Source organism: Channa argus, unplaced genomic scaffold (assembly GCF_033026475.1).
Source record: "Channa argus isolate prfri unplaced genomic scaffold, Channa argus male v1.0 Contig035, whole genome shotgun sequence".
Taxonomy (NCBI): domain Eukaryota; kingdom Metazoa; phylum Chordata; class Actinopteri; order Anabantiformes; family Channidae; genus Channa; species Channa argus.
The window spans coordinates 338,922-365,530 of record NW_027125254.1 but is presented as its reverse complement, the minus strand read 5'-3'; the positions used below and the strand labels follow the sequence as shown (position 1 = coordinate 365,530).

The 26,609-nt window shown below is 42.9% G+C and overlaps 14 non-coding genes across 14 annotated transcripts; all 14 read right to left on the bottom strand.

The window, feature by feature from the left end:
• Positions 1–715: 715 nt before the first annotated feature.
• On the bottom strand, positions 716–789 carry trnai-aau (transfer RNA isoleucine (anticodon AAU)). The gene has a single exon. It is a non-coding gene; the product is annotated as a tRNA-Ile (tRNA).
• A 1,403-nt stretch (positions 790–2,192) lies between these two features.
• trnai-aau (transfer RNA isoleucine (anticodon AAU)) lies at positions 2,193–2,266 on the bottom strand. Its single transcript has one exon. It is a non-coding gene; the product is annotated as a tRNA-Ile (tRNA).
• A 944-nt stretch (positions 2,267–3,210) lies between these two features.
• trnar-ucg (transfer RNA arginine (anticodon UCG)) lies at positions 3,211–3,283 on the bottom strand. The gene has a single exon. It is a non-coding gene; the product is annotated as a tRNA-Arg (tRNA).
• Positions 3,284–5,144: 1,861 nt separating this feature from the next.
• trnai-aau (transfer RNA isoleucine (anticodon AAU)) lies at positions 5,145–5,218 on the bottom strand. Its single transcript has one exon. It is a non-coding gene; the product is annotated as a tRNA-Ile (tRNA).
• A 2,880-nt stretch (positions 5,219–8,098) lies between these two features.
• trnai-aau (transfer RNA isoleucine (anticodon AAU)) lies at positions 8,099–8,172 on the bottom strand. The gene has a single exon. It is a non-coding gene; the product is annotated as a tRNA-Ile (tRNA).
• Positions 8,173–10,596: 2,424 nt separating this feature from the next.
• trnar-ucg (transfer RNA arginine (anticodon UCG)) lies at positions 10,597–10,669 on the bottom strand. The gene has a single exon. It is a non-coding gene; the product is annotated as a tRNA-Arg (tRNA).
• Positions 10,670–12,074: 1,405 nt separating this feature from the next.
• Positions 12,075–12,147, bottom strand: trnar-ucg (transfer RNA arginine (anticodon UCG)). Its single transcript has one exon. It is a non-coding gene; the product is annotated as a tRNA-Arg (tRNA).
• Positions 12,148–13,552: 1,405 nt separating this feature from the next.
• Positions 13,553–13,625, bottom strand: trnal-uag (transfer RNA leucine (anticodon UAG)). The gene has a single exon. It is a non-coding gene; the product is annotated as a tRNA-Leu (tRNA).
• A 4,814-nt stretch (positions 13,626–18,439) lies between these two features.
• Positions 18,440–18,513, bottom strand: trnai-aau (transfer RNA isoleucine (anticodon AAU)). Its single transcript has one exon. It is a non-coding gene; the product is annotated as a tRNA-Ile (tRNA).
• Positions 18,514–19,457: 944 nt separating this feature from the next.
• trnar-ucg (transfer RNA arginine (anticodon UCG)) lies at positions 19,458–19,530 on the bottom strand. The gene has a single exon. It is a non-coding gene; the product is annotated as a tRNA-Arg (tRNA).
• A 383-nt stretch (positions 19,531–19,913) lies between these two features.
• On the bottom strand, positions 19,914–19,987 carry trnai-aau (transfer RNA isoleucine (anticodon AAU)). Its single transcript has one exon. It is a non-coding gene; the product is annotated as a tRNA-Ile (tRNA).
• A 1,403-nt stretch (positions 19,988–21,390) lies between these two features.
• Positions 21,391–21,464, bottom strand: trnai-aau (transfer RNA isoleucine (anticodon AAU)). Its single transcript has one exon. It is a non-coding gene; the product is annotated as a tRNA-Ile (tRNA).
• Positions 21,465–24,342: 2,878 nt separating this feature from the next.
• trnai-aau (transfer RNA isoleucine (anticodon AAU)) lies at positions 24,343–24,416 on the bottom strand. Its single transcript has one exon. It is a non-coding gene; the product is annotated as a tRNA-Ile (tRNA).
• Positions 24,417–25,360: 944 nt separating this feature from the next.
• Positions 25,361–25,433, bottom strand: trnar-ucg (transfer RNA arginine (anticodon UCG)). The gene has a single exon. It is a non-coding gene; the product is annotated as a tRNA-Arg (tRNA).
• Between the last annotated feature and the right edge of the window lie 1,176 nt (positions 25,434–26,609).

The window sequence follows — 26,609 nt, the reverse complement described above, 5'->3', positions numbered from 1 at the left end:
ACAGGACATGTGAAAACTTCACAATTGTAAAGCCCATAGACAGCGTTGAAGCATTTGTGAATGTGATGTTGTGTCAGATACTCTTCGATATCATTGTGTGCATAAGTACATGCAGGAAAATGTTTCTTGTGCAAAACAGCTCAGTGAGGGTGATTGATAATAGCTTCCTTTGCTTAAGTGTCACTCTGTTCCTACAACCATGAAAAACCCATGGAAGTTTGTACTTTCCAGGCACATCAAACAGCAAGGACTGGAAGCTCAACCACGAAGCGACTCGAACCCTCAATCTTCTGATCCGAAGTCAGACGCCTTGTCCATTAGGCCACGTGGTCGGAACCGAGTCTTTCAAAGGACTGGAGCCGTGCTCATTAGACTGTGTGGTCTGAACAGAGGTTTGTTTCAGGAGGCTAGAGGAGCTGGGTGAGTGAGGAAGGGAGACTTGATTGTAAAAACGTACATGTGAATAATTTTTTGAATTGCAAAACCTGTAGACAGCGTTGAACTATCTGGGAATGTGAAATTATGTGAGTATTCTTTGATATCATTAACTAAAAAGGAAATGCGGGAAAGGTTTCTTATGCAAGACAGTTTAGTCAGCAATGTTACCTGGTTGATAACTCAAAAGGCCAGGTTTATGTAGCATGTGAAAAGCAAGCAACCGTGCAGTCAGGATTAATCTTGCCTTGGAAAGAGTTGCTTGCATCGTGCTTTTCAATGGCCAGTATGGGGATTGAACCCATGACCTTGGCGTTATTAGCACCACGCTCTAACCATCTGAGCTAACCGGCCCAGCATGCTGCAAAAGAGTCATTTTCCCAGGTGCACAGCTGCGTCAATGTCTCAGTGATTTTGTCTGAGATACGATGGCCCTTTCATAATGGGTGACGTCATAATCCTGTCTTTTGGACATCAGAGATGATGCAGTTCCATGGCCAAACAGTTGGAGATGAAATCATTTTAATTCAAGGAAGTGGGTCTTTGCTGATCTCATGTACTGACTTGTAATAGGGCCTCTTGTAGATTTGTTTCTTTTTTCAAATGAGCACTGCAGACAGATGGGAATTCAGATTTTTTGTAAGTAGAGATTAGGGGCAAGAAAGAAGATCAGCCACTGGCACCATCGCCTCTACGCTCTAACCTTCTCAATTGAACATCCTGGTCTTAAGAGCAGCACATTGACTTCCGGAAGATAATTGCTATTTGTGCATACCTCTTTAGCAGTGAAGAAGTGTGATTGATAAAACCTTTTGGCTTGAATGTTACCCAGTTTTTGCAACCTTGAAACACACGGAAAAAAAGATTTTCCAGGCACATCCAGTGAGTAAGTACAAGAAGAGCAACCACAAAGGGACTCGACCCTTCAATCTTCCTATTTGAAGTCAGATGCTTTGTCCATTAGGTCACTTGGTCTGAACTAGGGTGGGTTTCGAAAGGTTAGGGGAGCTAGGACAGTGAGGAAGGGAGACTTGATTGTAAAACAGGACATGTGAAAACTTCACAATTGTAAAGCCCATAGACAGCGTTGAAGCATTTGTGAATGTGATGTTGTGTCAGATACTCTTCGATATCATTGTGTGCATAAGTACATGCAGGAAAATGTTTCTTGTGCAAAACAGCTCAGTGAGGGTGATTGATAATAGCTTCCTTTGCTTAAGTGTCACTCTGTTCCTACAACCATGAAAAACCCATGGAAGTTTGTACTTTCCAGGCACATCAAACAGCAAGGACTGGAAGCTCAACCACGAAGCGACTCGAACCCTCAATCTTCTGATCCGAAGTCAGACGCCTTGTCCATTAGGCCACGTGGTCGGAACCGAGTCTTTCAAAGGACTGGAGCCGTGCTCATTAGACTGTGTGGTCTGAACAGAGGTTTGTTTCAGGAGGCTAGAGGAGCTGGGTGAGTGAGGAAGGGAGACTTGATTGTAAAAACGTACATGTGAATAATTTTTTGAATTGCAAAACCTGTAGACAGCGTTGAACTATCTGGGAATGTGAAATTATGTGAGTATTCTTTGATATCATTAACTAAAAAGGAAATGCGGGAAAGGTTTCTTATGCAAGACAGTTTAGTCAGCAATGTTACCTGGTTGATAACTCAAAAGGCCAGGTTTATGTAGCATGTGAAAAGCAAGCAACCGTGCAGTCAGGATTAATCTTGCCTTGGAAAGAGTTGCTTGCATCGTGCTTTTCAATGGCCAGTATGGGGATTGAACCCATGACCTTGGCGTTATTAGCACCACGCTCTAACCATCTGAGCTAACCGGCCCAGCATGCTGCAAAAGAGTCATTTTCCCAGGTGCACAGCTGCGTCAATGTCTCAGTGATTTTGTCTGAGATACGATGGCCCTTTCATAATGGGTGACGTCATAATCCTGTCTTTTGGACATCAGAGATGATGCAGTTCCATGGCCAAACAGTTGTAGATGAAATCATTTTAATTGAAGGAAGTGGGTCTTTGCTGATCTCATGTACTGACTTGTAATAGGGCCTCTTGTAGATTTGTTTCTTTTTTCAAATGAGCACTGCAGACAGATGGGAATTCAGATTTTTTGTAAGTAGAGATTAGGGGCAAGAAAGAAGATCAGCCACTGGCACCATCGCCTCTACGCTCTAACCTTCTCAATTGAACATCCTGGTCTTAAGAGCAGCACATTGAGTTCCGGAAGATAATTGCTATTTGTGCATACCTCTTTAGCAGTGAAGTGTGATTGATAAAACCTTTTCGTTTGAATGTTACCCTGTTTTTGCAACCTTGAAACACACGGAAAAAAAGATTTTCCAGGCACATCCAGTGAGTAAGTACAAGAAGAGCAACCACAAAGGGACTCGACCCTTCAATCTTCCTATTTGAAGTCAGATGCTTTGTCCATTAGGTCACTTGGTCTGAACTAGGGTGGGTTTCGAAAGGTTAGGGGAGCTAGGACAGTGAGGAAGGGAGACTTGATTGTAAAACAGGACATGTGAAAACTTCACAATTGTAAAGCCGATAGACAGCGTTGAAGCATTTGTGAATGTGATGTTGTGTCAGATACTCTTCGATATCATTGTGTGCATATGTACATGCAGGAAAATGTTTCTTGTGCAAAACAGCTCAGTGAGGGTGATTGATAATAGCTTCCTTTGCTTAAGTGTCACTCTGTTCCTACGACCATGAAAAACCCATGGAAGTTTGTACTTTCCAGGCACATCAAACAGAAAGGACTGGAAGCTCAACCACAAAGGGACTCGAACCCTCAATCTTCTGATCCGAAGTCAGACGCCTTGTCCATTAGGCCACGTGGTCGGAACCAAGTCTTTCAAAGGACTGAAGCCGTGCTCATTAGACTGTGTGGTCTGAACAGAGGTTTGTTTCAGGAGGCTAGAGGAGCTGGGTGAGTGAGGAAGGGAGACTTGATTGTAAAAACGTACATGTGAATAATTTTTTGAATTGCAAAACCTGTAGACAGCGTTGAACTATCTGGGAATGTGAAATTATGTGAGTATTCTTTGATATCATTAACTAAAAAGGAAATGCGGGAAAGGTTTCTTATGCAAGACAGTTCAGTCAGCAATGTTACCTGGTTGATAACTCAAAAGGCCAGGTTTATGTAGCATGTGAAAAGCAAGCAACCGTGCAGTCAGGATTAATCTTGCCTTGGAAAGAGTTGCTTGCATCGTGCTTTTCAATGGCCAGTATGGGGATGGAACCCATGACCTTGGCGTTATTAGCACCACTCTCTAACCATCTGAGCTAACCGGCCCAGCATGCTGCAAAAGAGTCATTTTCCCAGCTGCACAGCTGCGTCAATGTCTCAGTGATTTTGTCTGACATACGATGGCCCTTTCATAATGGGTGACGTCATAATCCTGTCTTTTGGACATCAGAGATGATGTAGTTCCATGGCCAAACAGTTGGAAATGAAATCATTTTAATTCAAGGAAGTGGGTCTTTGCTGATCTCATGTACTGACTTGTAATAGGGCCTCTTGTAGATTTGTTTCTTTTTTCAAATGAGCACTGCAGACAGATGGGAATTCAAATTTTTTGTAAGTAGAGATTAGGGGCAAGTAAGAAGATCAGCCACTGGCACCATCGCCTCTACACTCTAACCTTCTCAATTGAACATCCTGGTCTTAAGAGCAGCAAATTTGACTTCCGCAAGATAATTGCTATTTGTGCATACCTCTTTAGCAGTGAAGAAGTGTGATTGATAAAACCTTTTCGCTTGAATGTTACCCTGTTTCTGCAACCTTGAAACACACCGAAAAAAAGATTTTCCAGGCACATCCATTGAGTAAGTACAAGAAGAGCAACCACAAAGGGACTCGACCCATCAATCTTCCTATTTGAAGTCAGATGCTTTGTCCATTAGGTCACTTGGTCTGAACTAGGGTGGGTTTCGAAAGGTTAGGGGAGCTAGGACAGTGAGGAAGGGAGACTTGATTGTAAAACAGGACATGTGAAAACTTCACAATTGTAAAGCCCATAGACAGCGTTGAAGCATTTGTGAATGTGATGTTGTGTCAGATACTCTTCGATATCATTGTGTGCATAAGTACATGCAGGAAAATGTTTCCTGTGCAAAACAGCTCAGTGAGGGTGATTGATAATAGCTTCCTTTGCTTAAGTGTCACTCTGTTCCTACAACCATGAAAAACCCATGGAAGTTTGTACTTTCCAGGCACATCAAAGAGCAAGGACTGGAAGCTCAACCACGAAGCGACTCGAACCCTCAATCTTCTGATACGAAGTCAGAGGCCTTGTCCATTAGGCCACGTGGTCGGAACCGAGTCTTTCAAAGGACTGAAGCCGTGCTCATTAGACTGTGTGGTCTGAACAGAGGTTTGTTTCAGGAGGCTAGAGGAGCTGGGTGAGTGGGGAAGGGAGACTTGATTGTAAAAACGTACATGTGAATAATTTTTTGAATTGCAAAACCTGTAGACAGCGTTGAACTATCTGGGAATGTGAAATTATGTGAGTATTCTTTGATATCATTAACTAAAAAGGAAATGCGGGAAAGGTTTCTTATGCAAGACAGTTCAGTCAGCAATGGTACCTGGTTGATAACTCAAAAGGCCAGGTTTATGTAGCATGTGAAAAGCAAGCAACCGTGCAGTCAGGATTAATCTTGCCTTGGAAAGAGTTGCTTGCATCGTGCTTTTCAATGGCCAGTATGGGGATTGAACCCATGACCTTGGCGTTATTAGCACCACACTCTAACCATCTGAGCTAACCGGCCCAGCATGCTGCAAAAGAGTCATTTTCCCAGCTGCACAGCTGCGTCAATGTCTCAGTGATTTTGTCTGAGATACGATGGCCCTTTCATAATGGGTGACGTCATAATCCTGTCTTTTGGACATCAGAGATGATGCAGTTCCATGGCCAAACAGTTGGAGATGAAATCATTTTAATTCAAGGAAGTGGGTCTTTGCTGATCTCATGTACTGACTTGTAATAGGGCCTCTTGTAGATTTGTTTCTTTTTTCAAATGAGCACTGCAGACAGATGGGAATTCAGATTTTTTGTAAGTAGAGATTAGGGGCAAGAAAGAAGATCAGCCACTGGCACCATCGCCTCTACGCTCTAACCTTCTCAATTGAACATCCTGGTCTTAAGAGCAGCACATTGACTTCCGGAAGATAATTGCTATTTGTGCATACCTCTTTAGCAGTGAAGAAGTGTGATTGATAAAACCTTTTCGCTTGAATGTTACCCTGTTTCTGCAACCTTGAAACACACGGAAAAAAAGATTTTCCAGGCACATCCATTGAGTAAGTACAAGAAGAGCAACCACAAAGGGACTCGACCCTTCAATCTTCCTATTTGAAGTCAGATGCTTTGTCCATTAGGTCACTTGGTCTGAACTAGGGTGGGTTTCGAAAGGTTAGGGGAGCTAGGACAGTGAGGAAGGGAGACTTGATTGTAAAACAGGACATGTGAAAACTTCACAATTGTAAAGCCGATAGACAGCGTTGAAGCATTTGTGAATGTGATGTTGTGTCAGATACTCTTCGATATCATTGTGTGCATAAGTACATGCAGGAAAATGTTTCTTGTGCAAAACAGCTCAGTGAGGGTGATTGATAATAGCTTCCTTTGCTTAAGTGTCACTCTGTTCCTACGACCATGAAAAACCCATGGAAGTTTGTACTTTCCAGGCACATCAAACAGAAAGGACTGGAAGCTCAACCACAAACGGACTCGAACCCTCAATCTTCTGATACGAAGTCAGACGCCTTGTCCATTAGGCCACGTGGTCGGAACCGAGTCTTTCAAAGGACTGGAGCCGTGCTCATTAGACTGTGTGGTCTGAACAGAGGTTTGTTTCAGGAGGCTAGAGGAGCTGGGTGAGTGAGGAAGGGAGACTTGATTGTAAAAACGTACATGTGAATAATTTTTTGAATTGCAAAACCTGTAGACAGCGTTGAACTATCTGGGAATGTGAAATTATGTGAGTATTCTTTGATATCATTAATTAAAAAGGAAATGCGGGAAAGGTTTCTTATGCAAGACAGTTCAGTCAGCAATGTTACCTGGTTGATAACTCAAAAGGCCAGGTTTATGTAGCATGTGAAAAGCAAGCATCCGTGCAATCAGGATTAATCTTGCCTTGGAAAGAGTTGCTTGCATCGTGCTTTTCAATGGCCAGTATGGGGATGGAACCCATAACCTTGGCGTTATTAGCACCACTCTCTAACCATCTGAGCTAACCGGCCCAGCATGCTGCAAAAGAGTCATTTTCCCAGCTGCACAGCTGCGTCAATGTCTCAGTGATTTTGTCTGACATACGATGGCCCTTTCATAATGGGTGACGTCATAATCCTGTCTTTTGGACATCAGAGATGATGTAGTTCCATGGCCAAACAGTTGGAGATGAAATCATTTTAATTCAAGGAAGTGGGTCTTTGCTGATCTCATGTACTGACTTGTAATAGGGCCTCTTGTAGATTTGTTTCTTTTTTCAAATGAGCACTGCAGACAGATGGGAATTCAGATTTTTTGTAAGTAGAGATTAGGGGCAAGAAAGAAGATCAGCCACTGGCACCATCGCCTCTACGCTCTAACCTTCTCAATTGAACATCCTGGTCTTAAGAGCAGCACATTGAGTTCCGGAAGATAATTGCTATTTGTGCATACCTCTTTAGCAGTGAAGAAGTGTGATTGATAAAACCTTTTCGCTTGAATGTTACCCTGTTTCTGCAACCTTGAAACACACCGAAAAAAAGATTTTCCAGGCACATCCATTGAGTAAGTACAAGAAGAGCAACCACAAAGGGACTCGACCCTTCAATCTTCCTATTTGAAGTCAGATGCTTTGTCCATTAGGTCACTTGGTCTGAACTAGGGTGGGTTTCGAAAGGTTAGGGGAGCTAGGACAGTGAGGAAGGGAGACTTGATTGTAAAACAGGACATGTGAAAACTTCACAATTGTAAAGCCCATAGACAGCGTTGAAGCATTTGTGAATGTGATGTTGTGTCAGATACTCTTCGATATCATTGTGTGCATAAGTACATGCAGGAAAATGTTTCCTGTGCAAAACAGCTCAGTGAGGGTGATTGATAATAGCTTCCTTTGCTTAAGTGTCACTCTGTTCCTACAACCATGAAAAACCCATGGAAGTTTGTACTTTCCAGGCACATCAAAGAGCAAGGACTGGAAGCTCAACCACGAAGCGACTCGAACCCTCAATCTTCTGATACGAAGTCAGAGGCCTTGTCCATTAGGCCACGTGGTCGGAACCGAGTCTTTCAAAGGACTGAAGCCGTGCTCATTAGACTGTGTGGTCTGAACAGAGGTTTGTTTCAGGAGGCTAGAGGAGCTGGGTGAGTGGGGAAGGGAGACTTGATTGTAAAAACGTACATGTGAATAATTTTTTGAATTGCAAAACCTGTAGACAGCGTTGAACTATCTGGGAATGTGAAATTATGTGAGTATTCTTTGATATCATTAACTAAAAAGGAAATGCGGGAAAGGTTTCTTATGCAAGACAGTTCAGTCAGCAATGGTACCTGGTTGATAACTCAAAAGGCCAGGTTTATGTAGCATGTGAAAAGCAAGCAACCGTGCAGTCAGGATTAATCTTGCCTTGGAAAGAGTTGCTTGCATCGTGCTTTTCAATGGCCAGTATGGGGATTGAACCCATGACCTTGGCGTTATTAGCACCACACTCTAACCATCTGAGCTAACCGGCCCAGCATGCTGCAAAAGAGTCATTTTCCCAGCTGCACAGCTGCGTCAATGTCTCAGTGATTTTGTCTGAGATACGATGGCCCTTTCATAATGGGTGACGTCATAATCCTGTCTTTTGGACATCAGAGATGATGCAGTTCCATGGCCAAACAGTTGGAGATGAAATCATTTTAATTCAAGGAAGTGGGTCTTTGCTGATCTCATGTACTGACTTGTAATAGGGCCTCTTGTAGATTTGTTTCTTTTTTCAAATGAGCACTGCAGACAGATGGGAATTCAGATTTTTTGTAAGTAGAGATTAGGGGCAAGAAAGAAGATCAGCCACTGGCACCATCGCCTCTACGCTCTAACCTTCTCAATTGAACATCCTGGTCTTAAGAGCAGCACATTGACTTCCGGAAGATAATTGCTATTTGTGCATACCTCTTTAGCAGTGAAGAAGTGTGATTGATAAAACCTTTTCGCTTGAATGTTACCCTGTTTCTGCAACCTTGAAACACACGGAAAAAAAGATTTTCCAGGCACATCCATTGAGTAAGTACAAGAAGAGCAACCACAAAGGGACTCGACCCTTCAATCTTCCTATTTGAAGTCAGATGCTTTGTCCATTAGGTCACTTGGTCTGAACTAGGGTGGGTTTCGAAAGGTTAGGGGAGCTAGGACAGTGAGGAAGGGAGACTTGATTGTAAAACAGGACATGTGAAAACTTCACAATTGTAAAGCCGATAGACAGCGTTGAAGCATTTGTGAATGTGATGTTGTGTCAGATACTCTTCGATATCATTGTGTGCATAAGTACATGCAGGAAAATGTTTCTTGTGCAAAACAGCTCAGTGAGGGTGATTGATAATAGCTTCCTTTGCTTAAGTGTCACTCTGTTCCTACGACCATGAAAAACCCATGGAAGTTTGTACTTTCCAGGCACATCAAACAGAAAGGACTGGAAGCTCAACCACAAACGGACTCGAACCCTCAATCTTCTGATACGAAGTCAGACGCCTTGTCCATTAGGCCACGTGGTCGGAACCGAGTCTTTCAAAGGACTGGAGCCGTGCTCATTAGACTGTGTGGTCTGAACAGAGGTTTGTTTCAGGAGGCTAGAGGAGCTGGGTGAGTGAGGAAGGGAGACTTGATTGTAAAAACGTACATGTGAATAATTTTTTGAATTGCAAAACCTGTAGACAGCGTTGAACTATCTGGGAATGTGAAATTATGTGAGTATTCTTTGATATCATTAATTAAAAAGGAAATGCGGGAAAGGTTTCTTATGCAAGACAGTTCAGTCAGCAATGTTACCTGGTTGATAACTCAAAAGGCCAGGTTTATGTAGCATGTGAAAAGCAAGCATCCGTGCAATCAGGATTAATCTTGCCTTGGAAAGAGTTGCTTGCATCGTGCTTTTCAATGGCCAGTATGGGGATGGAACCCATAACCTTGGCGTTATTAGCACCACTCTCTAACCATCTGAGCTAACCGGCCCAGCATGCTGCAAAAGAGTCATTTTCCCAGCTGCACAGCTGCGTCAATGTCTCAGTGATTTTGTCTGACATACGATGGCCCTTTCATAATGGGTGACGTCATAATCCTGTCTTTTGGACATCAGAGATGATGTAGTTCCATGGCCAAACAGTTGGAGATGAAATCATTTTAATTCAAGGAAGTGGGTCTTTGCTGATCTCATGTACTGACTTGTAATAGGGCCTCTTGTAGATTTGTTTCTTTTTTCAAATGAGCACTGCAGACAGATGGGAATTCAGATTTTTTGTAAGTAGAGATTAGGGGCAAGAAAGAAGATCAGCCACTGGCACCATCGCCTCTACGCTCTAACCTTCTCAATTGAACATCCTGGTCTTAAGAGCAGCACATTGAGTTCCGGAAGATAATTGCTATTTGTGCATACCTCTTTAGCAGTGAAGAAGTGTGATTGATAAAACCTTTTCGCTTGAATGTTACCCTGTTTTTGCAACCTTGAAACACACGGAAAAAAAGATTTTCCAGGCACATCCAGTGAGTAAGTACAAGAAGAGCAACCACAAAGGGACTCGACCCTTCAATCTTCCTATTTGAAGTCAGATGCTTTGTCCATTAGGTCACTTGGTCTGAACTAGGGTGGGTTTCGAAAGGTTAGGGGAGCTAGGACAGTGAGGAAGGGAGACTTGATTGTAAAACAGGACATGTGAAAACTTCACAATTGTAAAGCCCATAGACAGCGTTGAAGCATTTGTGAATGTGATGTTGTGTCAGATACTCTTCGATATCATTGTGTGCATATGTACATGCAGGAAAATGTTTCTTGTGCAAAACAGCTCAGTAAGGGTGATTGATAATAGCTTCCTTTGCTTAAGTGTCACTCTGTTCCTACGACCATGAAAAACCCATGGAAGTTTGTACTTTCCAGGCACATCAAACAGAAAGGACTGGAAGCTCAACCACAAAGGGACTCGAACCCTCAATCTTCTGATCCGAAGTCAGACGCCTTGTCCATTAGGCCACGTGGTCGGAACCGAGTCTTTCAAAGGACTGAAGCCGTGCTCATTAGACTGTGTGGTCTGAACAGAGGTTTGTATCAGGAGGCTAGAGGAGCTGGGTGAGTGAGGAAGGGAGACTTGATTGTAAAAACGTACATGTGAATAATTTTTTGAATTGCAAAACCTGTAGACAGCGTTGAACTATCTGGGAATGTGAAATTATGTGAGTATTCTTTGATATCATTAACTAAAAAGGAAATGCGGGAAAGGTTTCTTATGCAAGACAGTTCAGTCAGCAATGTTACCTGGTTGATAACTCAAAAGGCCAGGTTTATGTAGCATGTGAAAAGCAAGCAACCGTGCAGTCAGGATTAATCTTGCCTTGGAAAGAGTTGCTTGCATCGTGCTTTTCAATGGCCAGTATGGGGATGGAACCCATGACCTTGGCGTTATTAGCACCACTCTCTAACCATCTGAGCTAACCGGCCCAGCATGCTGCAAAAGAGTCATTTTCCCAGCTGCACAGCTGCGTCAATGTCTCAGTGATTTTGTCTGACATACGATGGCCCTTTCATAATGGGTGACGTCATAATCCTATCTTTTGGACATCAGAGATGATGTAGTTCCATGGCCAAACAGTTGGAGATGAAATCATTTTAATTCAAGGAAGTGGGTCTTTGCTGATCTCATGTACTGACTTGTAATAGGGCCTCTTGTAGATTTGTTTCTTTTTTCAAATGAGCACTGCAGACAGATGGGAATTCAAATTTTTTGTAAGTAGAGATTAGGGGCAAGAAAGAAGATCAGCCACTGGCACCATCGCCTCTACACTCTAACCTTCTCAATTGAACATCCTGGTCTTAAGAGCAGCAAATTTGACTTCCGGAAGATAATTGCTATTTGTGCATAACTCTTTAGCAGTGAAGAAGTGTGATTGATAAAACCTTTTCGCTTGAATGTTACCCTGTTTCTGCAACCTTGAAACACACGGAAAAAAAGATTTTCCAGGCACATCCATTGAGTAAGTACAAGAAGAGCAACCACAAAGGGACTCGACCCTTCAATCTTCCTATTTGAAGTCACATGCTTTGTCCATTAGGTCACTTGGTCTGAACTAGGGTGGGTTTCGAAAGGTTAGGGGAGCTAGGACAGTGAGGAAGGGAGACTTGATTGTAAAACAGGACATGTGAAAACTTCACAATTGTAAAACCGATAGACAGCGTTGAAGCATTTGTGAATGTGATGTTGTGTCAGATACTCTTCGATATCATTGTGTGCATATGTACATGCAGGAAAATGTTTCTTGTGCAAAACAGCTCAGTGAGGGTGATTGATAATAGCTTCCTTTGCTTAAGTGTCACTCTGTTCCTACGACCATGAAAAACCCATGGAAGTTTGTACTTTCCAGGCACATCAAACAGCAAGGACTGGAAGCTCAACCACGAAGGGACTCGAACCCTCAATCTTCTGATCCGAAGTCAGACGCCTTGTCCATTAGGCCACGTGGTCGGAACCGAGTCTTTCAAAGGACTGAAGCTGTGCTCATTAGACTGTGTGGTCTGAACAGAGGTTTGTTTCAGGAGGCTAGAGGAGCTGGGTGAGTGAGGAAGGGAGACTTGATTGTAAAAACGTACATGTGAATAATTTTTTGAATTGCAAAACCTGTAGACAGCGTTGAACTATCTGGGAATGTGAAATTATGTGAGTATTTTTTGATATCATTAACTGAAAAGGAAATGCGGGAAAGGTTTCTTATGCAAGACAGTTCAGTCAGCAATGTTACCTGGTTGATAACTCAAAAGGCCAGGTTTATGTAGCATGTGAAAAGCAAGCAACCGTGCAGTCAGGATTAATCTTGCCTTGGAAAGAGTTGCTTGCATCGTGCTTTTCAATGGCCAGTATGGGGATGGAACCCATGACCTTGGCGTTATTAGCACCACTCTCTAACCATCTGAGCTAACCGGCCCAGCATGCTGCAAAAGAGTCATTTTCCCAGCTGCACAGCTGCGTCAATGTCTCAGTGATTTTGTCTGACATACGATGGCCCTTTCATAATGGGTGACGTCATAATCCTGTCTTTTGGACATCAGAGATGATGTAATTCCATGGCCAAACAGTTGGAGATGAAATCATTTTAATTCAAGGAAGTGGGTCTTTGCTGATCTCATGTACTGACTTGTAATAGGGCCTCTTGTAGATTTGTTTCTTTTTTCAAATGAGCACTGCAGACAGATGGGAATTCAAATTTTTTGTAAGTAGAGATTAGGCGCAAGAAAGAAGATCAGCCACTGGCACCATCGCCTCTACGCTCTAACCTTCTCAATTGAACATCCTGGTCTTAAGAGCAGCAAATTTGACTTCCGGAAGATAATTGCTATTTGTGCATACCTCTTTAGCAGTGAAGAAGTGTGATTGATAAAACCTTTTCGCTTGAATGTTACCCTGTTTCTGCAACCTTGAAACACACGGAAAAAAAGATTTTCCAGGCACATCCATTGAGTAAGTACAAGAAGAGCAACCACAAAGGGACTCGACCCTTCAATCTTCCTATTTGAAGTCAGATGCTTTGTCCATTAGGTCACTTGGTCTGAACTAGGGTGGGTTTCGAAAGGTTAGGGGAGCTAGGACAGTGAGGAAGGGAGACTTGATTGTAAAACAGGACATGTGAAAACTTCACAATTGTAAAACCGATAGACAGCATTGAAGCATTTGTGAATGTGATGTTGTGTCAGATACTCTTCCATATCATTGTGTGCATATGTACATGCAGGAAAATGTTTCTTGTGCAAAACAGCTCAGTGAGGGTGATTGATAATAGCTTCCTTTGCTTAAGTGTCACTCTGTTCCTACGACCATGAAAAACCCATGGAAGTTTGTACTGTCCAGGCACATCAAACAGAAAGGACTGGAAGCTCAACCACGAAGGGACTCGAACCCTCAATCTTCTGATACTAAGTCAGACGCCTTGTCCATTAGGCCACGTGGTCGGAACCGAGTCTTTCAAAGGACTGAAGCCGTGCTCATTAGACTGTGTGGTCTGAACAGAGGTTTTTTCAGGAGGCTAGAGGAGCTGGGTGAGTGAGGAAGGGAGACTTGATTGTAAAAACGTACATGTGAATAATTTTTTGAATTGCAAAACCTGTAGACAGCGTTGAACTATCTGGGAATGTGAAATTATGTGAGTATTCTTTGATATCATTAACTAAAAAGGAAATGCGGGAAAGGTTTCTTATGCAAGACAGTTCAGTCAGCAATGTTACCTGGTTGATAACTCAAAAGGCCAGGTTTATGTAGCATGTGAAAAGCAAGCAACCGTGCAGTCAGGATTAATCTTGCCTTGGAAAGAGTTGCTTGCATCGTGCTTTTCAATGGCCAGTATGGGGATGGAACCCATGACCTTGGCGTTATTAGCACCACTCTCTAACCATCTGAGCTAACCGGCCCAGCATGCTGCAAAAGAGTCATTTTCCCAGCTGCACAGCTGCGTCAATGTCTCAGTGATTTTGTCTGACATACGATGGCCCTTTCATAATGGGTGACGTCATAATCCTGTCTTTTGGACATCAGAGATGATGCAGTTCCATGGCCAAACAGTTGGAGATGAAATCATTTTAATTCAAGGAAGTGGGTCTTTGCTGATCTCATGTACTGACTTGTAATAGGGCCTCTTGTAGATTTGTTTCTTTTTTCAAATGAGCACTGCAGACAGATGGGAATTCAGATTTTTTGTAAGTAGAGATTAGGGGCAAGAAAGAAGATCAGCCACTGGCACCATCGCCTCTACGCTCTAACCTTCTCAATTGAACATCCTGGTCTTAAGAGCAGCACATTGAGTTCCGGAAGATAATTGCTATTTGTGCATACCTCTTTAGCAGTGAAGAAGTGTGATTGATAAAACCTTTTCGCTTGAATGTTACCCTGTTTTTGCAACCTTGAAACACACGGAAAAAAAGATTTTCCAGGCACATCCAGTGAGTAAGTACAAGAAGAGCAACCACAAAGGGACTCGACCCTTCAATCTTCCTATTTGAAGTCAGATGCTTTGTCCATTAGGTCACTTGGTCTGAACTAGGGTGGGTTTCGAAAGGTTAGGGGAGCTAGGACAGTGAGGAAGGGAGACTTGATTGTAAAACAGGACATGTGAAAACTTCACAATTGTAAAACCGATAGACACCGTTGAAGCATTTGTGAATGTGATGTTGTGTCAGATACTCTTCCATATCATTGTGTGCATATGTACATGCAGGAAAATGTTTCTTGTGCAAAACAGCTCAGTGAGGGTGATTGATAATAGCTTCCTTTGCTTAAGTGTCACTCTGTTCCTACGACCATGAAAAACCCATGGAAGTTTGTACTTTCAAGGCACATCAAACAGAAAGGACTGGAAGCTCAACCGCAAACGGACTCGAACGCTCAATCTTCTGATCCGAAGTCAGACGCCTTGTCCATTAGGCCACGTGGTCGGAACCGAGTCTTTCAAAGGACTGGAGCCGTGCTCATTAGACTGTGTGGTCTGAACAGAGGTTTGTTTCAGGAGGCTAGAGGAGCTGGGTGAGTGAGGAAGGGAGACTTGATTGTAAAAACGTACATGTGAATAATTTTTTGAATTGCAAAACCTGTAGACAGCGTTGAACTATCTGGGAATGTGAAATTATGTGAGTATTCTTTGATATCATTAATTAAAAAGGAAATGCGGGAAAGGTTTCTTATGCAAGACAGTTCAGTCAGCAATGTTACCTGGTTGATAACTCAAAAGGCCAGGTTTATGTAGCATGTGAAAAGCAAGCAACCGTGCAGTCAGGATTAATCTTGCCTTGGAAAGAGTTGCTTGCATCGTGCTTTTCAATGGCCAGTATGGGGATGGAACCCATGACCTTGGCGTTATTAGCACCACTCTCTAACCATCTGAGCTAACCGGCCCAGCATGCTGCAAAAGAGTCATTTTCCCAGCTGCACAGCTGCGTCAATGTCTCAGTGATTTTGTCTGACATACGATGGCCCTTTCATAATGGGTGACGTCATAATCCTGTCTTTTGGACATCAGAGATGATGCAGTTCCATGGCCAAACAGTTGGAGATGAAATCATTTTAATTCAAGGAAGTGGGTCTTTGCTGATCTCATGTACTGACTTGTAATAGGGCCTCTTGTAGATTTGTTTCTTTTTTCAAATGAGCACTGCAGACAGATGGGAATTCAGATTTTTTGTAAGTAGAGATTAGGGGCAAGAAAGAAGATCAGCCACTGGCACCATCGCCTCTACGCTCTAACCTTCTCAATTGAACATCCTGGTCTTAAGAGCAGCACATTGAGTTCCGGAAGATAATTGCTATTTGTGCATACCTCTTTAGCAGTGAAGAAGTGTGATTGATAAAACCTTTTCGCTTGAATGTTACCCTGTTTTTGCAACCTTGAAACACACGGAAAAAAAGATTTTCCAGGCACATCCAGTGAGTAAGTACAAGAAGAGCAACCACAAAGGGACTCGACCCTTCAATCTTCCTATTTGAAGTCAGATGCTTTGTCCATTAGGTCACTTGGTCTGAACTAGGGTGGGTTTCGAAAAGTTAGGGGATCTAGGACAGTGAGGAAGGGAGACTTGATTGTAAAACAGGACATGTGAAAACTTCACAATTGTAAAGCCCATAGACAGCGTTGAAGCATTTGTGAATGTGATGTTGTGTCAGATACTCTTCGATATCATTGTGTGCATAAGTACATGCAGGAAAATGTTTCTTGTGCAAAACAGCTCAGTGAGGGTGATTGATAATAGCTTCCTTTGCTTAAGTGTCACTCTGTTCCTACAACCATGAAAAACCCATGGAAGTTTGTAATTTCCAGGCACATCAAACAGCAAGGACTGGAAGCTCAACCACGAAGCGACTCGAACCCTCAATCTTCTGATCCGAAGTCAGACGCCTTGTCCATTAGGCCACGTGGTCGGAACCGAGTCTTTCAAAGGACTGAAGCCGTGCTCATTAGACTGTGTGGTCTTGATCAGAGGTTTGTTTCAGGAGGCTAGAGGAGCTGGGCGAGTGAGGAAGGGAGACTTGATTGTAAAAACGTACATGTGAATAATTTTTTGAATTGCAAAACCTGTAGACAGCGTTGAACTATCTGGGAATGTGAAATTATGTGAGTATTCTTTGATATCATTAACTAAAAAGGAAATGCGGGAAAGGTTTCTTATGCAAGACAGTTCAGTCAGCAATGTTACCTGGTTGATAACTCAAAAGGCCAGGTTTATGTAGCATGTGAAAAGCAAGCAACCGTGCAGTCAGGATTAATCTTGCCTTGGAAAGAGTTGCTTGCATCGTGCTTTTCAATGGCCAGTATGGGGATGGAACCCATGACCTTGGCGTTATTAGCACCACTCTCTAACCATCTGAGCTAACCGGCCCAGCATGCTGCAAAAGAGTCATTTTCCCAGCTGCACAGCTGCGTCAATGTCTCAGTGATTTTGTCTGACATACGATGGCCCTTTCATAATGGGTGACGTCATAATCCTGTCTTTTGGACATCAGAGATGATGCAGTTCCATGGCCAAACAGTTGGAGATGAAATCATTTTAATTCAAGGAAGTGGGTCTTTGCTGATCTCATGTACTGACTTGTAATAGGGCCTCTTGTAGATTTGTTTCTTTTTTCAAATGAGCACTGCAGACAGATGGGAATTCAGATTTTTTGTAAGTAGAGATTAGGGGCAAGAAAGAAGATCAGCCACTGGCACCATCGCCTCTACGCTCTAACCTTCTCAATTGAACATCCTGGTCTTAAGAGCAGCACATTGACTTCCGGAAGATAATTGCTATTTGTGCATACCTCTTTAGCAGTGAAGAAGTGTGATTGATAAAACCTTTTCGCTTGAATGTTACCCTGTTTCTGCAACCTTGAAACACACGGAAAAAAAGATTTTCCAGGCACATCCATTGAGTAAGTACAAGAAGAGCAACCACAAAGAGACTCGACCCTTCAATCTTCCTATTTGAAGTCAGATGCTTTGTCCATTAGGTCACTTGGTCTGAACTAGGGTGGGTTTCGAAAGGTTAGGGGAGCTAGGACAGTGAGGAAGGGAGACTTGATTGTAAAACAGGACATGTGAAAACTTCACAATTGTAAAGCCCATAGACAGCGTTGAAGCATTTGTGAATGTGATGTTGTGTCAGATACTCTTCGATATCATTGTGTGCATAAGTACATGCAGGAAAATGTTTCCTGTGCAAAACAGCTCAGTGAGGGTGATTGATAATAGCTTCCTTTGCTTAAGTGTCACTCTGTTCCTACAACCATGAAAAACCCATGGAAGTTTGTACTTTCCAGGCACATCAAAGAGCAAGGACTGGAAGCTCAACCACGAAGCGACTCGAACCCTCAATCTTCTGATACGAAGTCAGAGGCCTTGTCCATTAGGCCACGTGGTCGGAACCGAGTCTTTCAAAGGACTGAAGCCGTGCTCATTAGACTGTGTGGTCTGAACAGAGGTTTGTTTCAGGAGGCTAGAGGAGCTGGGTGAGTGGGGAAGGGAGACTTGATTGTAAAAACGTACATGTGAATAATTTTTTGAATTGCAAAACCTGTAGACAGCGTTGAACTATCTGGGAATGTGAAATTATGTGAGTATTCTTTGATATCATTAACTAAAAAGGAAATGCGGGAAAGGTTTCTTATGCAAGACAGTTCAGTCAGCAATGTTACCTGGTTGATAACTCAAAAGGCCAGGTTTATGTAGCATGTGAAAAGCAAGCAACCGTGCAGTCAGGATTAATCTTGCCTTGGAAAGAGTTGCTTGCATCGTGCTTTTCAATGGCCAGTATGGGGATTGAACCCATGACCTTGGCGTTATTAGCACCACGCTCTAACCATCTGAGCTAACCGGCCCAGCATGCTGCAAAAGAGTCATTTTCCCAGCTGCACAGCTGCGTCAATGTCTCAGTGATTTTGTCTGAGATACGATGGCCCTTTCATAATGGGTGACGTCATAATCCTGTCTTTTGGACATCAGAGATGATGCAGTTCCATGGCCAAACAGTTGTAGATGAAATCATTTTAATTGAAGGAAGTGGGTCTTTGCTGATCTCATGTACTGACTTGTAATAGGGCCTCTTGTAGATTTGTTTCTTTTTTCAAATGAGCACTGCAGACAGATGGGAATTCAGATTTTTTGTAAGTAGAGATTAGGGGCAAGAAAGAAGATCAGCCACTGGCACCATCGCCTCTACGCTCTAACCTTCTCAATTGAACATCCTGGTCTTAAGAGCAGCACATTGAGTTCCGGAAGATAATTGCTATTTGTGCATACCTCTTTAGCAGTGAAGTGTGATTGATAAAACCTTTTCGTTTGAATGTTACCCTGTTTTTGCAACCTTGAAACACACGGAAAAAAAGATTTTCCAGGCACATCCAGTGAGTAAGTACAAGAAGAGCAACCACAAAGGGACTCGACCCTTCAATCTTCCTATTTGAAGTCAGATGCTTTGTCCATTAGGTCACTTGGTCTGAACTAGGGTGGGTTTCGAAAGGTTAGGGGAGCTAGGACAGTGAGGAAGGGAGACTTGATTGTAAAACAGGACATGTGAAAACTTCACAATTGTAAAGCCGATAGACAGCGTTGAAGCATTTGTGAATGTGATGTTGTGTCAGATACTCTTCGATATCATTGTGTGCATATGTACATGCAGGAAAATGTTTCTTGTGCAAAACAGCTCAGTGAGGGTGATTGATAATAGCTTCCTTTGCTTAAGTGTCACTCTGTTCCTACGACCATGAAAAACCCGTGGAAGTTTGTACTTTCCAGGCACATCAAACAGAAAGGACTGGAAGCTCAACCACGAAGGGACTCGAACCCTCAATCTTCTGATCCGAAGTCAGACGCCTTGACCATTAGGCCACGTGGTCGGAACCAAGTCTTTCAAAGGACTGAAGCCGTGCTCATTAGACTGTGTGGTCTGAACAGAGGTTTGTTTCAGGAGGCTAGAGGAGCTGGGTGAGTGAGGAAGGGAGACTTGATTGTAAAAACGTACATGTGAATAATTTTTTGAATTGCAAAACCTGTAGACAGCGTTGAACTATCTGGGAATGTGAAATTATGTGAGTATTCTTTGATATCATTAACTAAAAAGGAAATGCGGGAAAGGTTTCTTATGCAAGACAGTTCAGTCAGCAATGTTACCTGGTTGATAACTCAAAAGGCCAGGTTTATGTAGCATGTGAAAAGCAAGCAACTGTGCAGTCAGGATTAATCTTGCCTTGGAAAGAGTTGCTTGCATCGTGCTTTTCAATGGCCAGTATGGGGATTGAACCCATGACCTTGGCGTTATTAGCACCACGCTCTAACCATCTGAGCTAACCGGCCCAGCATGCTGCAAAAGAGTCATTTTCCCAGCTGCACAGCTGCGTCAATGTCTCAGTGATTTTGTCTGAGATACGATGGCCCTTTCATAATGGGTGACGTCATAATCCTGTCTTTTGGACATCAGAGATGATGCAGTTCCATGGCCAAACAGTTGGAGATGAAATCATTTTAATTCAAGGAAGTGGGTCTTTGCTGATCTCATGTACTGACTTGTAATAGGGCCTCTTGTAGATTTGTTTCTTTTTTCAAATGAGCACTGCAGACAGATGGGAATTCAGATTTTTTGTAAGTAGAGATTAGGGGCAAGAAAGAAGATCAGCCACTGGCACCATCGCCTCTACGCTCTAACCTTCTCAATTGAACATCCTGGTCTTAAGAGCAGCACATTGAGTTCCGGAAGATAATTGCTATTTGTGCATACCTCTTTAGCAGTGAAGAAGTGTGATTGATAAAACCTTTTCGCTTGAATGTTACCCTGTTTCTGCAACCTTGAAACACACGGAAAAAAAGATTTTCCAGGCACATCCATTGAGTAAGTACAAGAAGAGCAACTACAAAGGGACTCGACCCTTCAATCTTCCTATTTGAAGTCAGATGCTTTGTCCATTAGGTCACTTGGTCTGAACTAGGGTGGGTTTCGAAAGGTTAGGGGAGCTAGGACAGTGAGGAAGGGAGACTTGATTGTAAAACAGGACATGTGAAAACTTCACAATTGTAAAGCCGATAGACAGCGTTGAAGCATTTGTGAATGTGATGTTGTGTCAGATACTCTTCGATATCATTGTGTGCATAAGTACATGCAGGAAAATGTTTCTTGTGCAAAACAGCTCAGTGAGGGTGATTGATAATAGCTCCCTTTGCTTAAGTGTCACTCTGTTCCTACAACCATGAAAAACCCATGGAAGTTTGTACTTTCCAGGCACATCAAACAGCAAGGACTGGAAGCTCAACCACGAAGCGACTCGAACCCTCAATCTTCTGATCCGAAGTCAGACGCCTTGTCCATTAGGCCACGTGGTCGGAACCGAGTCTTTCAAAGGACTGGAGCCGTGCTCATTAGACTGTGTGGTCTGAACAGAGGTTTGTTTCAGGAGGCTAGAGGAGCTGGGTGAGTGAGGAAGGGAGACTTGATTGTAAAAACGTACATGTGAATAATTTTTTGAATTGCAAAACCTGTAGACAGCGTTGAACTATCTGGGAATGTGAAATTATGTGAGTATTCTTTGATATCATTAACTAAAAAGGAAATGCGGGAAAGGTTTCTTATGCAAGACAGTTTAGTCAGCAATGTTACCTGGTTGATAACTCAAAAGGCCAGGTTTATGTAGCATGTGAAAAGCAAGCAACCGTGCAGTCAGGATTAATCTTGCCTTGGAAAGAGTTGCTTGCATCGTGCTTTTCAATGGCCAGTATGGGGATTGAACCCATGACCTTGGCGTTATTAGCACCACGCTCTAACCATCTGAGCTAACCGGCCCAGCATGCTGCAAAAGAGTCATTTTCCCAGGTGCACAGCTGCGTCAATGTCTCAGTGATTTTGTCTGAGATACGATGGCCCTTTCATAATGGGTGACGTCATAATCCTGTCTTTTGGACATCAGAGATGATGCAGTTCCATGGCCAAACAGTTGTAGATGAAATCATTTTAATTGAAGGAAGTGGGTCTTTGCTGATCTCATGTACTGACTTGTAATAGGGCCTCTTGTAGATTTGTTTCTTTTTTCAAATGAGCACTGCAGACAGATGGGAATTCAGATTTTTTGTAAGTAGAGATTAGGGGCAAGAAAGAAGATCAGCCACTGGCACCATCGCCTCTACGCTCTAACCTTCTCAATTGAACATCCTGGTCTTAAGAGCAGCACATTGAGTTCCGGAAGATAATTGCTATTTGTGCATACCTCTTTAGCAGTGAAGTGTGATTGATAAAACCTTTTCGTTTGAATGTTACCCTGTTTTTGCAACCTTGAAACACACGGAAAAAAAGATTTTCCAGGCACATCCAGTGAGTAAGTACAAGAAGAGCAACCACAAAGGGACTCGACACTTCAATCTTCCTATTTGAAGTCAGATGCTTTGTCCATTAGGTCACTTGGTCTGAACTAGGGTGGGTTTCGAAAGGTTAGGGGAGCTAGGACAGTGAGGAAGGGAGACTTGATTGTAAAACAGGACATGTGAAAACTTCACAATTGTAAAGCCGATAGACAGCGTTGAAGCATTTGTGAATGTGATGTTGTGTCAGATACTCTTCGATATCATTGTGTGCATATGTACATGCAGGAAAATGTTTCTTGTGCAAAACAGCTCAGTGAGGGTGATTGATAATAGCTTCCTTTGCTTAAGTGTCACTCTGTTCCTACAACCATGAAAAACCCATGGAAGTTTGTAATTTCCAGGCACATCAAACAGCAAGGACTGGAAGCTCAACCACGAAGCGACTCGAACCCTCAATCTTCTGATCCGAAGTCAGACGCCTTGTCCATTAGGCCACGTGGTCGGAACCGAGTCTTTCAAAGGACTGAAGCCGTGCTCATTAGACTGTGTGGTCTTGATCAGAGGTTTGTTTCAGGAGGCTAGAGGAGCTGGGTGAGTGAGGAAGGGAGACTTGATTGTAAAAACGTACATGTGAATAATTTTTTGAATTGCAAAACCTGTAGACAGCGTTGAACTATCTGGGAATGTGAAATTATGTGAGTATTCTTTGATATCATTAACTAAAAAGGAAATGCGGGAAAGGTTTCTTATGCAAGACAGTTCAGTCAGCAATGTTACCTGGTTGATAACTCAAAAGGCCAGGTTTATGTAGCATGTGAAAAGCAAGCAACCGTGCAGTCAGGATTAATCTTGCCTTGGAAAGAGTTGCTTGCATCGTGCTTTTCAATGGCCAGTATGGGGATGGAACCCATGACCTTGGCGTTATTAGCACCACTCTCTAACCATCTGAGCTAACCGGCCCAGCATGCTGCAAAAGAGTCATTTTCCCAGCTGCACAGCTGCGTCAATGTCTCAGTGATTTTGTCTGACATACGATGGCCCTTTCATAATGGGTGACGTCATAATCCTGTCTTTTGGACATCAGAGATGATGCAGTTCCATGGCCAAACAGTTGGAGATGAAATCATTTTAATTCAAGGAAGTGGGTCTTTGCTGATCTCATGTACTGACTTGTAATAGGGCCTCTTGTAGATTTGTTTCTTTTTTCAAATGAGCACTGCAGACAGATGGGAATTCAGATTTTTTGTAAGTAGAGATTAGGGGCAAGAAAGAAGATCAGCCACTGGCACCATCGCCTCTACGCTCTAACCTTCTCAATTGAACATCCTGGTCTTAAGAGCAGCACATTGACTTCCGGAAGATAATTGCTATTTGTGCATACCTCTTTAGCAGTGAAGAAGTGTGATTGATAAAACCTTTTCGCTTGAATGTTACCCTGTTTCTGCAACCTTGAAACACACGGAAAAAAAGATTTTCCAGGCACATCCATTGAGTAAGTACAAGAAGAGCAACCACAAAGAGACTCGACCCTTCAATCTTCCTATTTGAAGTCAGATGCTTTGTCCATTAGGTCACTTGGTCTGAACTAGGGTGGGTTTCGAAAGGTTAGGGGAGCTAGGACAGTGAGGAAGGGAGACTTGATTGTAAAACAGGACATGTGAAAACTTCACAATTGTAAAGCCCATAGACAGCGTTGAAGCATTTGTGAATGTGATGTTGTGTCAGATACTCTTCGATATCATTGTGTGCATAAGTACATGCAGGAAAATGTTTCCTGTGCAAAACAGCTCAGTGAGGGTGATTGATAATAGCTTCCTTTGCTTAAGTGTCACTCTGTTCCTACAACCATGAAAAACCCATGGAAGTTTGTACTTTCCAGGCACATCAAAGAGCAAGGACTGGAAGCTCAACCACGAAGCGACTCGAACCCTCAATCTTCTGATACGAAGTCAGAGGCCTTGTCCATTAGGCCACGTGGTCGGAACCGAGTCTTTCAAAGGACTGAAGCCGTGCTCATTAGACTGTGTGGTCTGAACAGAGGTTTGTTTCAGGAGGCTAGAGGAGCTGGGTGAGTGGGGAAGGGAGACTTGATTGTAAAAACGTACATGTGAATAATTTTTTGAATTGCAAAACCTGTAGACAGCGTTGAACTATCTGGGAATGTGAAATTATGTGAGTATTCTTTGATATCATTAACTAAAAAGGAAATGCGGGAAAGGTTTCTTATGCAAGACAGTTCAGTCAGCAATGTTACCTGGTTGATAACTCAAAAGGCCAGGTTTATGTAGCATGTGAAAAGCAAGCAACCGTGCAGTCAGGATTAATCTTGCCTTGGAAAGAGTTGCTTGCATCGTGCTTTTCAATGGCCAGTATGGGGATTGAACCCATGACCTTGGCGTTATTAGCACCACGCTCTAACCATCTGAGCTAACCGGCCCAGCATGCTGCAAAAGAGTCATTTTCCCAGGTGCACAGCTGCGTCAATGTCTCAGTGATTTTGTCTGAGATACGATGGCCCTTTCATAATGGGTGACGTCATAATCCTGTCTTTTGGACATCAGAGATGATGCAGTTCCATGGCCAAACAGTTGTAGATGAAATCATTTTAATTGAAGGAAGTGGGTCTTTGCTGATCTCATGTACTGACTTGTAATAGGGCCTCTTGTAGATTTGTTTCTTTTTTCAAATGAGCACTGCAGACAGATGGGAATTCAGATTTTTTGTAAGTAGAGATTAGGGGCAAGAAAGAAGATCAGCCACTGGCACCATCGCCTCTACGCTCTAACCTTCTCAATTGAACATCCTGGTCTTAAGAGCAGCACATTGAGTTCCGGAAGATAATTGCTATTTGTGCATACCTCTTTAGCAGTGAAGTGTGATTGATAAAACCTTTTCGTTTGAATGTTACCCTGTTTTTGCAACCTTGAAACACACGGAAAAAAAGATTTTCCAGGCACATCCAGTGAGTAAGTACAAGAAGAGCAACCACAAAGGGACTCGACCCTTCAATCTTCCTATTTGAAGTCAGATGCTTTGTCCATTAGGTCACTTGGTCTGAACTAGGGTGGGTTTCGAAAGGTTAGGGGAGCTAGGACAGTGAGGAAGGGAGACTTGATTGTAAAACAGGACATGTGAAAACTTCACAATTGTAAAGCCGATAGACAGCGTTGAAGCATTTGTGAATGTGATGTTGTGTCAGATACTCTTCGATATCATTGTGTGCATATGTACATGCAGGAAAATGTTTCTTGTGCAAAACAGCTCAGTGAGGGTGATTGATAATAGCTTCCTTTGCTTAAGTGTCACTCTGTTCCTACGACCATGAAAAACCCATGGAAGTTTGTACTTTCCAGGCACATCAAACAGAAAGGACTGGAAGCTCAACCACGAAGGGACTCGAACCCTCAATCTTCTGATCCGAAGTCAGACGCCTTGACCATTAGGCCACGTGGTCGGAACCGAGTCTTTCAAAGGACTGAAGCCGTGCTCATTAGACTGTGTGGTCTGAACAGAGGTTTGTTTCAGGAGGCTAGAGGAGCTGGGTGAGTGAGGAAGGGAGACTTGATTGTAAAAACGTACATGTGAATAATTTTTTGAATTGCAAAACCTGTAGACAGCGTTGAACTATCTGGGAATGTGAAATTATGTGAGTATTCTTTGATATCATTAACTAAAAAGGAAATGCGGGAAAGGTTTCTTATGCAAGACAGTTCAGTCAGCAATGTTACCTGGTTGATAACTCAAAAGGCCAGGTTTATGTAGCATGTGAAAAGCAAGCAACCGTGCAGTCAGGATTAATCTTGCCTTGGAAAGAGTTGCTTGCATCGTGCTTTTCAATGGCCAGTATGGGGATGGAACCCATGACCTTGGCGTTATTAGCACCACTCTCTAACCATCTGAGCTAACCGGCCCAGCATGCTGCAAAAGAGTCATTTTCCCAGCTGCACAGCTGCGTCAATGTCTCAGTGATTTTGTCTGACATACGATGGCCCTTTCATAATGGGTGACGTCATAATCCTGTCTTTTGGACATCAGAGATGATGCAGTTCCATGGCCAAACAGTTGGAGATGAAATCATTTTAATTCAAGGAAGTGGGTCTTTGCTGATCTCATGTACTGACTTGTAATAGGGCCTCTTGTAGATTTGTTTCTTTTTTCAAATGAGCACTGCAGACAGATGGGAATTCAGATTTTTTGTAAGTAGAGATTAGGGGCAAGAAAGAAGATCAGCCACTGGCACCATCGCCTCTACGCTCTAACCTTCTCAATTGAACATCCTGGTCTTAAGAGCAGCACATTGACTTCCGGAAGATAATTGCTATTTGTGCATACCTCTTTAGCAGTGAAGAAGTGTGATTGATAAAACCTTTTCGCTTGAATGTTACCCTGTTTCTGCAACCTTGAAACACACGGAAAAAAAGATTTTCCAGGCACATCCATTGAGTAAGTACAAGAAGAGCAACCACAAAGGGACTCGACCCTTCAATCTTCCTATTTGAAGTCAGATGCTTTGTCCATTAGGTCACTTGGTCTGAACTAGGGTGGGTTTCGAAAGGTTAGGGGAGCTAGGACAGTGAGGAAGGGAGACTTGATTGTAAAACAGGACATGTGAAAACTTCACAATTGTAAA